The 13,265-nt window shown below is 44.0% G+C and overlaps 1 protein-coding gene across 2 annotated transcripts in view; it reads left to right on the plus strand.

Moving 5' to 3' along the window:
* Positions 1-13,265, plus strand: part of LOC126480701 (histone-lysine N-methyltransferase, H3 lysine-79 specific) — a 206,108-nt gene that overhangs the window by 56,009 nt on the left and 136,834 nt on the right. The gene's annotated exons all lie outside the window — the stretch shown is intronic.

Here is a 13,265-nt window from a genome sequence, read left to right on the forward strand (position 1 = left end):
TAATCCCTTGTGAGGTAACTTAAACGTGAAGCAGGGCCGATTCGAGAACGTTTTTCTACACACACGACTTATCATTGCCGCTCCCCCCCCCCCCCCCCCCCCCTTTTCCCTCAGACATTTTCAGCCTTATCAGTTTTTGCTGCTAATTGTGATAATGCCTGTATGCGAATGTTGCACTTTGATCTTAGGGCCCAAGCGGCAGCTACTAATTGTGATTCGTCTGTATAGAAATCTTCAAATTGTCAGCTTTTGTCGCTCGGGCCCTAAACTGGCCCTGACTTGTACTGTATCGCAAGTCACGTTTCAGAATGCGTCTCGCTACCGGTTCTGCCTTGCGCGTCTATTTTCGACCGGCGTCATGCGTGCATTGTACGAAGCAAATGTCAGTACTCGAGTGAAGCTATCACTTAGCAGATCGTATCAGAAATACTGTGTGCCAATCGTCCTGTTGTTGCTACTAGTATCAAGCCGCAGAACAAGCTTATGTTGTTACTGTTCCCCCGGGTTATACCACGCACTTATCGTCTGATACATTTAGCAAAGCGAGTAATGAAGAAAAAAAAAAACTGCGATGGTAACGTAAGGCACGTTGACAGTGACGACTGTTGCAGAACAAGCAGAGCATTTCAGCTTTTATCCGGGTGAGGCGCTTGGAGACCCAGGGTCATCGTCACGACTGCCGCTACTCAGCTCGCTCGTCCAGAGTTCGAACGAGAATGCGTGCCTCACGCCCCTGCCTGTTCCAGAAGACACTCGACGGTTGTGCCGAATCTAAATATGTTTCCACACGATGGGAACAGTTAAGTATTTGTGTTGGATCTGTTTGGGGGAAAGTTTTCTCGATGTGTGCAGCAGTGACTTTGCAACTTGCGGTATACAGCCGGATACGGTGTGTGGTTTACTTCTCATTTCGAATTTCGATTGCGTACCTACCTGTCAGCTTCTGAGAATGTTATGTTTATTAAAATTTTATTCGTACGTACTATGCATACTGCCGTGCCGTTTGTTAACGGAATTCTGCTAATGTATTTTCAGCCTCGAGTCCCGCAAATGCAATCGTAACCGATTTAAACGTCTCGCCAAATCATCTTCAGATTATCTTTTTAAACAGAAGGGAAAAATGGGGGTAGCGGTAAAACAAAATTAAACTAAATTACAAGAAAACTTGCACACACAATCTTATACGTTACATGGTAACTCGTTAGAAGTACAACCGAGCAATCGGTAAGAGGCGCTGACAATAGTCACATTTCCCTCCTCAGTTGTTCTTTCGACGAGTCACTGTTCAACAGATTCAGGGGCCTATAGTTTTTTTAATTCAGTTTCCCTGTACTTTATTATCCTTTCTTTTGAAACAGATCATATGATAATTTTGCAAAGAGATCTAAACCGGTTATTGAGAAATCTGAAGCTGAAAATATAACGAGGAATTATTCTTTCGTTTGGCATTCGATAAATAACTTTTCACTTCGCCCTGTGTTTAATAGTGTCATTGTTTATACAAATTAGTAGTGTTTCGCGTCCCATTATAGTAGATCCGCAGTCAACCACAAGTATTAAGATCTCATTGTATGTTAACCGGGGGCCTAGTTTCCGTCCCCGCCGCAGCCGTAGTGGTCCACAACCCCACGACGACTACCGCAGTCCACTTCACCCCTCCACCGCCCCACACCGAACCACTCTTTCAGGGTTATTGTGCGGTTCGGCCCCAGGTGGACCCACCAGACGAGTGTAACCCCTATGTTTGCGTGGTAAAGTCCGCGTACGTGGAGAACTTGTTTGCTCAGCAATCGCCGACGTAGTGTAGGTGAGGCGGAATAAGGAGAACTAGCAGCATCGCCGAGGCAGCTGGAAAACCGCATAAAAACCATCCACAGACTGGCCGGCTCACCGGACCTCGACCCAAGTCCGCCGGCCGGATTCGTGCCGGGGACCAGGCGCTCCTTCCCAATCCGGAAGGGATCTCATTACATAACTTTCTTTTAATCGTATTACTCTGCCTGCCAACAACAAACGCAAAACAAGCACCTAGTTTCTGTCGCCTATTCATCTCTATCGCAAAAAGTTTACGGATTGGGTTCAGACACTGAAATATTTTTTCTAATATATAGCTGTATAGGTATGCAATTTTTCAACAATAAACTCGATACACCACGAGGGGAATTACACATTTCTTCGGTGATGTTTTAGTGTACTGTTACGACCACAATATTTGAAAAATGCGGGAAATACAGGGTTATGTTGTCTCAAGTTTTATCGGCGATGCTGAATTGACGATTTGGGAAAGTGCAGCGTTTTTCTGTAATACTTGTGATGTGACCTAAATTGTTAGTGCAAAATTGTTAGTGGGAATTATATAGTGCTCCTGTTTTTTCTCCGACATATCTTTTGTTGGGCAGTAGCACCTTGGACCTGACGCGAAGTAAGGAGGGCAAAGGAGTGGCGTTGTGACGCGGGCAATGTCGTGTCAGCACGACATCCTACTGCCGAAGTCTTATTCACCAAATGATCACTCTTCTCGTTCGAAACTATTATCTACCAGTACAGACAAGCAAGAGTTGGTCACCTTCTGGTACCTCGTGCTCGATACCTGCCTGGCAGCAGTTGATTTTTTTGTGCCACTTGGGGATTCCTGATAGTTGCACTACAGTTTCGCATCAGATAACGAATTCAGCCAACCTTTATGCCTCGTGAAAATCAGTGCTTTCCTTATAGTCTATTCTTAAACTATCGACGAGTTATTGTGAAATGAAATACGAGAACTTGTATTTATTACAAATGACTTTTTGCGACTTATCTTTAGATCTACCAGTGTAGACTTTCAAGAGCTTTGGGATGGAGAAGCCCCACCTCCTACGTACCTGCCTGTCTGTGAGTTCATTTCGTGCTCCGGCCTACAGGTTTGGATTTGATGAGTATCAGTGTGGCTGTGTTGCAACAAATTTTCTGCATCTGTTCGTGTTATTGTGTGACAACCGATATTAATTCATTCTTTATAGGGAGTATTCCCGCTGCTGGAAAAAACTTTAAAAAATGTAAACATGGCTGAACTACTGACGACGCCTTTAGCACGATTGTTTTATGCATCTCCACTGCAGGTTGTGATTTTAGTGACTAATTGTTTTTGTGCTTGTAGTACTTTGGTATGTTTCGTGGTTACATAAAGCTATAAATGTTTTTTCCTTCTATCTCAGTTATGTTTCTAAGTTTTTTGCTAATGAAGGTGTCTCCCTGTTCAGGTGTATTTTTGCTTCTGATGACGGTATATTTAGATATACCGAAACCGTGGTCGAGGATTTCATGAAATCTTTATTCTGCAACTGTTTGGCTGTTATCGTTTACCGTGAAGCTTCTTTTTTAACCTTCGCATTACACACCTTTGGAATTGTTTCATTATCAGATACAGGGTTTTCTTCTCCAGACGTGACGCTGTGCTGGACTCGATTCTTAAGAAAGACACGAGGCTTACTCTGTGTGGGGATTTCAGTGTGATTTTTCTGGCCGATTCTCCAGAGAGAAGAACGTTAGGGGGACTTGATACACGTTCCAACTGGATTCGAGGAAAACCGCAGCTCTCTCTTGTTTCGTATGGTGGCGCACTCTCGGTGTACCAGTTCGCCAGTGTTCAAATTCTGCCATCACTGTACATAACATTCCGTCGTTCAATTTGTTGTTGACCACATTATCTCATTCGGTGAGCACTAGACGCAAGCGCGGTATACTCTCTGATAACACTTCCCAAAGCGTTGTACAGTAAGGGTGTGCACTATTCGGCAGATTTCATTTTCATAACAGAACTGAGAGCATTGGGTCATAAACCCTAACTACTCAAACCGAGGCTGAAAGGTTTCCTAGTTCCACACTCCTCCCGTACTGGAGTTCCTCGCATTAGTTAAGAACTGCTTCTGTAATGTGTTATTCATTCGTGTACTCTCATTTTCTTGTTGTACCACTTCGTTGTTTATGAGTTTGTAAGTAGCATTCTGTAAACTACGTTTGACTCTTTCCGTGACGAAATAGCTCTGGCTCGGTACCTGACAAATGAAATATTGGGAGATACGTGTAATCAGGCTCTGACAATAGTTGTCATTTAGGCAACACGGAGCAGTGCGCTTCTGTGCGGCCAGCAGCGCGCAGAAGAGCGCGTATCTCGGCCGGCCGACCTACCGCAACGCTGGCAGCGAAACGCAGACCAGTCGTGGCGCGGCCGCCCGCCGCCCACGGTTCAGTGACACAGGGAGGAGCTGTCGTCCACATCTGCGGGCAGTATTTGTCAGGCCGTGCGCTGAGGCCAACATATTTCTTCTTGACTTCAAACAATTATGGGGAAGGTTGGACGTAAAAAGAAATGAGAACTAGTCGCACCTGCAGGTGGTGCTGTTGAATTTCACCTCCAGGCACATGTGCAATGCCATACGTTGCAAGTGTTGTTCGTGGTCAGAATAGTATTCTGTATGAGTTAAATGAATCCGAGCGGGGATAAATTGCTGGTACTCCTACCGACGTAGCTGAAGTGTTTATTGTTTCATGAGGCCTCGTATCGAAGATTTATACCGCTTGCAATAGTACTGCCGAGTCACAACGCAGACGAAAGTGTGTGTTGACTGATCGTCACAGTCATTGAAGAGGATTATGATCAAGCATAAGAGGACGAAACATTTTACTAAGGTTTGAAGCTCCTCTTGATGTTCTTCCGTGTTTGCGATTTAAAATTGAGTTGTTTAGAAAATCAGCCTATGCAAGCAAATTGTGTTTGCATAAGGCTGATTTTCAAAACAATCCAATTTTGAGAGGGATGACAGCTGCATAAGCCCCTGGAGAACTCAGTGTCGTTCTCGCGAACCCTGTCTGCACTAAGCCAACGTGAATGGAGCTCCGTAAGTTGGGAATTGCAGGGCGAGGTGAATTCCAAAACCACTCACTAGTGATGGAAATGCCCGTACACGAAAACTTGGTGCGGAAGCCGTGAAACCTGGGCTGCAGAGCAATGGGGAAGAAGTCCTTTGGTCGGATGAGTCGTGCTTCAAACCGTTTGCAACTTTTGGCCGCGCTTGCGTCCCAAGAGTGAAACGTGCTGCGGATTCGGTGACGATTTGGGCAGCCATATCGGGCTCAGAGGTCGCAATACTGCCAAGGATTGTAAGAGTATTTTGCTACAATGGTGGTCCTGTTTTCCCAAGATTACAGGACGTTCACACAATTCGCATCGTCCGGGGCTGGTTTTACGAGCCGAGAATGAAGTTTCACATATTCCCCGGCCACCGTAATCACCATATGTCAGTATTATGCAGCCTTTGTGGTTTAATTTGGAGAGAAGAGTGCGTGATCGCTATGCCACCCCCATCGTCCTTACCTCAACTTGCCACTGTTTTGCAGGATTAATGGTATAAGGCTTACTGTTAATGTTAAACGTAATTTGTCGAATTTAAAATATTATTAATGATGACCATTACCCAGTAGTAATTCCTTCAAACAAAGCCAGCAAACCTATTGCCTATCCATATCAATGGAAGCTTAACAAACTCAGAACAGCAGGGCTTGTATCATATTTTCTTACTAGACGTAAACCTCAGAGCCTACCTTCGTATCCTACATGTCAACGTCAAAATACCAAATCACAGCTCCGCAGAATAGTGACAATGAAAGACTCGAAATCACTTCACGAAATATCTTATGCTTTTCCTGAAAAAGTGAGTCAAGATGTTTTGACATTGATGTACTACAAGACCCACAATGCGAAACTTCCTCCAAAGAATGAACTCGTGCTAAGAATAATTACAACAAGAAATATTTTATTCCTCGTACTGTTAACAACACTTTAGAATTGCTACAGCGTTGTCAACAAACTTTCTTCAATACTTGAAGATCACACGCTCACGTATTTAAAGCGTGTTGAAGAACTTTGTACAAACTGGTCGCTAATCTTCTAGAAACGGATGAGAGATAGACGATTCGAGAAGTAAAGCAGTTGCAGAAGGCTGGAGAGTTAATCAAATTATTTTTGACAATTTTTGCCAGTTCAACCTTGGATTTGGAAGTCATGTAACAAATTGCTGTTCCACATGTATTAAGCTGTAGTTGAGGATCAAGAGGGTCCAGGATTCCATTGAGAAGTCAAATTTGATTGATTAGAAGCAAATTAATATAAAACTTCCCAAGGCCTTTATTGAACTTGTTGGCAGTATGTTTTCATTGTGAGAAAAACTTACCATTGCCTAAGATCCCTGATCAATCAACTTATTATTCCAGGCAATTATACCGGATTGACTTCACTCTTTACAAGAGCAACGTGTTGTGTGTTATGTTTGGATAAAAAATGAGTTTGGTAAAGGATTACACCATCGATTATTCAACCGTAATTTTGAAAGAAAGAAAATTGTGCGTCTGATTGCAGGTGTTTATCCTGGACAAAATAAAAATGATTGTCATCACAGTGTTGAGTTTGTGGCTTAAAATGAACAGACAGTGTTGAAGTTTTTTCCTGTTACAGGCCACTTGTTTCTTCCACCTGCACGTGTGGTTGGTAATGTTGAGAACGATATAAAAAACCTGCAACAAATCGTGAAACTAGAATGTTACCGTGGTATCATTGGAATGCGTGGTACTGTTTTAGATTTTGATACCGATGTGAAGTTTGATTTCTGATCAGCGACAGTTGTTACAATTAAGAATACTAATACGTTGCGCATAAAAATAAGTCGTGCAAATGGTTATTAACACACAGGAACAAGAATGGAAGTAATTGTAAAGTGAGATGATAACTTGCGTAAGATTATAAGTACAACATGGCGAGTTTTGCAGCCATTAAAAAGTGTCACGCTTTGGAAGATTTTCAGCTGAATCTCACTTCATCCTTATGAAGTGAATGTGAAACAGTAAAAACTGAAAGATATTTAAAAAATGTCAACAATCCACTTGGGTGAAAAGGAAATGAACGTCTGGAGTATTAGAAAAACCTTGAGTCCAAGATTAAGTGCCACTGATGTCTGGAAGATGCTGATGAGCCAAATGAGTTACACTATGACGACATGGAAGATTGTCCAAAACATTTTGTTAAAAAAAATCGTCAGTTTAAAGCAGTATTGTGTTACTGTACAGTTGTAATTGATATTTTTCATCATGGAATATCCTTGTCAAATTAATATTATTATTCCTCCTTTTCTTTGGGTTTACCTATTAAAATATAAATTAAATTTTACAATAATGATCAATGTTGTTACAATTATCATGACAGTCTTCACCTTTCATTATAAATGATAATTAGCATCAAAACCAGTAGCCATCTCCCAACTTTCCTTGCAAAAGAGCGATCTCCAAAAAAAAAAAATATATATATATATATATATATATATATATATATATATATGCGCGTAGACTGATTCAGCTGTTTTTATTTCGCAAACGACAAAATAAATAAAAATATTGAAATATTTGATTTTGGCCACTATAAACATGTGTTAAAAATCTAATTTCGACAGTGTCAGAGTTTCCCTAAATACTTTTTAATACACTGCGTAATTCAAAAGTCCCATTATAAGCTTCCAGTGATTGTAGAGGGGGGCTTAGTGGATAAAATTTTTACAACGAACCCTTACCTAAAAATGAACCGTTTGGGTATAAAATAATCCTGAAGATCGGAACACTTTCAAATCACTCATTTCAAGGTGCGCACACAAGCTGAGAAGACGTCGTCGTCGTCGTCGTCGTCGTCAGGCTCTGTTGTAATTATGACACAACGTAGCACTTTCGTCTGCCTACCTACCAGGGGTTCAAATTTGCTGAGTGCCGGCTTGGCGACACCGGGGCTCCTGAGCCGGGGACTGGTAATCGCCGCCAGCCCTCTTTCACCATAAGCTCTGGACATGCTTGAGCGACCACCATACGACGCAGTGGTGGAACATTGGTGTGTTTTGGAGAATGGGGGTGTTGGCTTCGCCGCTTGGACCGCGAGGAAGGTACATGCCTCTCTAAAAATCCCCTCAACCTCAAGGTGTGTTACGTGCCGATGAGGTGAACGGCTTCTGAGGTAAAGCAGTCTCTAGCTGGCAACCTCTGGGCCACCCTCCCTCCTTCCTCCTCTTCTTCTACACACACACACACACACACACACACACACACACACACACTGATGCAGGACTCAGCCTGGGTAGACGGTTGTTTCAGTAGCACCTCGTGGGATCCATGTGGAATGGTACCACAATCTACTACTACTTGCGGGACGGGTATACCGTCAGGCAGTACCTGCAACTACTCATCAAAAAGAGTTCGGTTGGTCAGTCCTCCCGAAAAGAAGTCTCAGAAGCATAGTAACAGGGCATTAGTGTTCCATAACACTTCCATTTTAATCAGGCGAGCTGGGGGAACCTTTGAGAAAGTCTCCTCTTTCTATATTCACAAGGCATTGGAAGGTATTGCTGGGTCTCTAAAAAGTGTCAAACGACTTCGTAATGGAACATTTCTAGTTAAAACTTCTAATTCAAACCAGATATCCAGCTTCCCTGGATGTAAGGCCTTAGGTGACTACCCAGTCGAGGCTGAATTGTGTAACACCCTTAACTTTAGAAAGGGCGTGGTTACCTGCTCTGATATAATGGAGGTGGACCCTGCAGAATTACGTGAAGAATGGAAAAATATGAGCGTCACGGGAGTGCAGAACAATATGAGGAGAGTCAATGGCAGATCGGAAAAATCGGCACCATTTATTCTAACGTTTAGTACTCCAGGCTTATCTGAACATATAAGTGCTGGCTATATCCATCTTAAGGTTCGCACATTTGTTCCTAACCCAGTGTGATGCTATGCTACAAATGTCAAAGAATTGGCCATACCACTGTGGGGTGTAATGGGAGGCCTATGTGTGGCAGTTGTGGAGGCTCAGCTCACGAATCTGGCAATTCTCGTGCATTTCCTCTGAAATGTGTAAACTGCTCCGGGGATCACGCAGTGTGGAGCACAAAGTGTGAGGTTTACAATGAGGAAAGGTAAATTCAGGAGTTGAAGGTCAAGAGATGCATACCCTGTGGTGAGGCTAGAAAAGCTTTCAAAGCTATGCAACCTCTGGTTTTTGCAACTTCTTTTGCATCTGCCATTAAGACACCAGTTGCTAAGTGTGATGCCACCACAGAATCAAGTATGGACACATGCACTTGTCGGTGTACCTGGAAGGGGGGGAGGGGGACACGCTCCACTTGAAACTGTAGTCGTTCAGAAGCCTTCAGCAATGGGCTTACCACTTAAGCAAGCCGCATACCACTACCCACCATCATAAGCCAACTAAGCCATCCCCGCAACCACTTCCTCCCATGAGTAAAGAAAAATATCCTTCGAAAAGTAGTTCCAAGACCAAGAAAGTGGTAGTTCAGCCTTCACATAGGCGAGATCTTTCCCCCTCTGATGGGAACTATGCTTATGAGGAGATGGACTTCCAGTCTGAGGAACTGGAGAGCCGGGAACCAACTAACATTCCCCCTGAACTCCCTGGTAAATTACCACCTCCAAGGGAGAAAGACAAGAACCTTCGTTATACAATGGCTTCCACAGAGACTTCTTATGTTACAGTGGAATTTAAATGGATATCGCTCACACTTGGAATAATTGCAGCTCTTGGTCCAGGAGAAACCGACCTGCATCTGCCTATAAGAAACACGTCTTAGTCGCGGACACCCCTGCATTACGGTACCACCTATACAGGAAGGACGATACTACTGGATACAGGGCTAAAGGTACTGTGGCTGTTTTCTTTGATGACAGATGCCACTCGTCTCCTGTTCCTCTTACCACGACCGTGCAAGCAATTGCCGTGAAAGGTCACGCATCCTTTAATATCACCGTGTGTTCTCTGTACCTTCCAGCTAATAATACTTAGGATGCAAACGCATTGGAAGAACACTTCTGGGCACTCCCACGCTCATTTCTTCTTACTTCAATACACACAAAGTGCTGCGGAGCTCGGCTACCACTTGCTCCAGGGATCGGATGATCGAGCAACTTTGACATTCTGAGAATATCTGCCTTCTGAATGCAGATCAGATGTCACACTTTTCCACAGCTACAGGGTCTTTTTCAATCATTTACCTTTTTTTCCTCCAGTGATTGCAGCCTCAGTTCAGTGGGAAGTGGCTACAGATTTACACTCTAGTGACCACTTCCCATTGTGGATCCACTTGCCAGCTAGGACAGTGGCTGACAGTATACCAAGCAGATGGATGATACAAAGGGCAAATTGGTTGTAGTACAGTCGCCAGGCTATTTTTGAACAAAAGTATTGTGCTCAGGAGACGGTGGCCCATATCACTCATTACAGAGTCCTTCATCTGGTCTAGTAACCTCCTCAGATGACAGCCTGTACCTCGGTGGAATGACGAATGTTGAATGACAATCGGGGCCAGACGAACAGCTCTGCGAAACTTCAAACACTGTGCAACTACAGAAAACCTTTGTGCCTTCACATCTGTGAGAGTACATGCGAGGCGAATGATAAAAAGAACGGAGGAGGGCTTCCTGGAAGGAATTCACGATTTCCATTGCTCGGTCCACTTTCACTACGCAAGTTTGGGACTCAATCTGACTGATTTCCAGCAAGGGCAGCACACGTCCCCCTATGTCCTTGTCAATAATGAGATCTTGGTGGTCAGGCCAGAAGACTTGTCTCAGGTTTTAGCTGAACACTTTTTTACTGTCTCTACGTCAGCTAGACAAGCTCCTGCTTTTCAGGTGTTCCGTAGTAGGACTGCGGAGATGAGGAAGCTCAATTTCTTCTCGCATGATGAGGAAGGCTACAACATTGTGTTCTCCATGTGGGAACTGGAATCAGCTTTGTCTGCTGCCAGAGACATTGCCCCAGGACCTGATGAGATCCATTGTGCCATGCTTCATCACCGTACCCTCAAGTGAAAGAACAGCTCCTTTCTTGTTTGTCTGATCTGGTTTGATGGACTGTACTCCACGACTTTGAAGGAGGTGGTATTAATTCTTTTCTGGAAACCAGACAAGGACCATTGCGTGCCTAACAGCTACTGGCGTGTAAACTGCTCCGGGGATCACACAGTGTGGAGCACAAAGAGTGAGGTTCACAATGAGGAAAGAACAATTCAGGAGTTGAAGGCCAAGAGAGACATACCCAGTTGTATGGGTAAGACTCTTGAACGTATGGTCAGGCGCTGCCTCGTCTGGCTGCTTGAATCCCGAGATCACCTGAGCTGCTCCCAGTGCAGTTTCAGGTGCTACCATTCCACCCTTGACAACTTAATTCTATTGGAGACGGCTATACAGGAATCATCCTTACACTGAAACCATTTAGTTTGTATGTTTTTTGACCTCAAAAAAGGTGGAACATCCTTCGCCAACTTCATGAATGGGGACTACTTGGACGCCTGCCGCTTCTTATCCAATCCTTTCTCGACGACCAGCATTTTCCATATCGCGTTGACGATGCCTTGTCTGATTGCTGTGTCCAAGAGAATGGGTTCCCCCAAGGCAGGTGCCCTCAAGGTCACATTGTTTGCCATCGCTATCAATGGAATTTCCTCCTCCGTCAGGAACCCTGTCAAATGCTCTTTGTTTGTGGATGACCTTGCAATCTTCTACTTTTCCTCTGATCTTCCAACAACGAGGAGGCAGTTAAAGCTGACCATTAGGAGGCTGGAAACCTGGGGCAGGACAACTGGTGTTTGGTTCTCAGCTGAGAAGACTACAGGTGTCGATTTTAACCGTGCCGGTTGAAATTTAACCAACCAGTGCTCACAGTGGGAGACAATATTTTACGTTTTCAAGAAACTGTTTGCTTTTTGGGTTCATTATTTGACTCAAAATTAACCTGGCTCCCACACTTCAAAGACCTATGAACAAAGGACATTCTAGTCATTGAATGTTTTGAAATGGCTTATCGGAAAAACATGGGCAGCTGACAGGTCCCGGCTCTGGCAGTTTTAATAGAGCATTTGTTCGCTCACGTGTAGTTTATGGCAGTGGTGTCTACGATCAGCCCGTACTTCCTACCTCAGGATGTTAGATGCTGTCCACCATGAGGGCATTCGGCTATCAACTGTAGCCTTTCTGAGTAGCCCAGTTCAGATTCTGTGTGCAGAAGCTGGTGAACCACCACTCTCTGGATTCGGCGGCATATCCTTTTGGCTCGATGGGCATTGAAAATCTCAGCGTCGCCTCAGTCATTGGCATTTATTTCAGTAGACGAACGCATCTTTGAATGGCTATTCAGGAATCGGCTCCATGAGACGAAGCCATCTCAAGGATCTGGATCTGTCAGGCACCAAAATACACAGCCAGGGATGGAACACATTGCCACCTTGGTGTCTTCAGAGGCCCAAAGTGATTTTAAGCTTGACACAATACAAGAAAACTTTTACTCCAGATTATGTTTTTACAACTTTGTTTTCGTACATTTTAAGTATGTGCCACAGTTTTCTCATAGTTTATATGGATGGATCCCAGCAAAGGAATGTCCTCGGTTGCTGTGCTGTTTTCCCTGGTTTTTATGATGCAGAATTGTATGGCATTCTAATGGCACTGGAGAGGGTTCACAGACATCACTGTACAAGGTTTCTTGTCTGTTCCTGTTCTGTTCCAGTAGACCAGCTGATTCAATTCATCTATGACTCCATACAGCGGCTCAGACACCATGGTTAGGAGGTGATCTTCTGCTGGGTACCTGGCCACATCGAAATACAGGGAAACGACATGGTCGACAAGCAACCAAGGAAGCATGTAGGGATGGTGCTGTCCATCAATGTCCCGTCCCGTTGCATGCCATTGTCTCATTTTCTGACGGACACATCATGTGTCGGTGGGAGACTGAATGGTTGCAGGTGACAGAAAACAAACTGCAGTCACTGAAATTGACCACAAAGGCATGGCGGACTTCATGTCGGGCTCACTGCTGGAAGGAGGTTCTCTCTCTCTCCAACCCCCTCCACCCCCCGCTGATGCTTATGGCCTCTGTCCACGCCATAGAATAATGGCGAGCTGAATTCATTTTCCTGACTAGTTTCTAAATCAAAGTTCTTAGGTCGTTAGGGGAGGTGTACTGCTAAATAAAATTTACTGTTCTTGACAGCATAGCATCATTTATAGTGTGAATAAGAGCAAGTACACCTCGAAACTACACCATCTGTTATCTTTTTGTGAATAATGGAAACTGTTCTGTAATGTATAGCAAATTGCTCTCTGTACTAGAATTGGCCACAAAGGTGAAAGTCAGCAAATCTCAGAGCCCTTAACTTGATAATCTTTGGTGGGTAATTTCCCTT

This window comes from Schistocerca serialis, chromosome 5 (assembly GCF_023864345.2).
Source record: "Schistocerca serialis cubense isolate TAMUIC-IGC-003099 chromosome 5, iqSchSeri2.2, whole genome shotgun sequence".
NCBI classification, from domain to species: Eukaryota; Metazoa; Arthropoda; class Insecta; order Orthoptera; family Acrididae; genus Schistocerca; species Schistocerca serialis.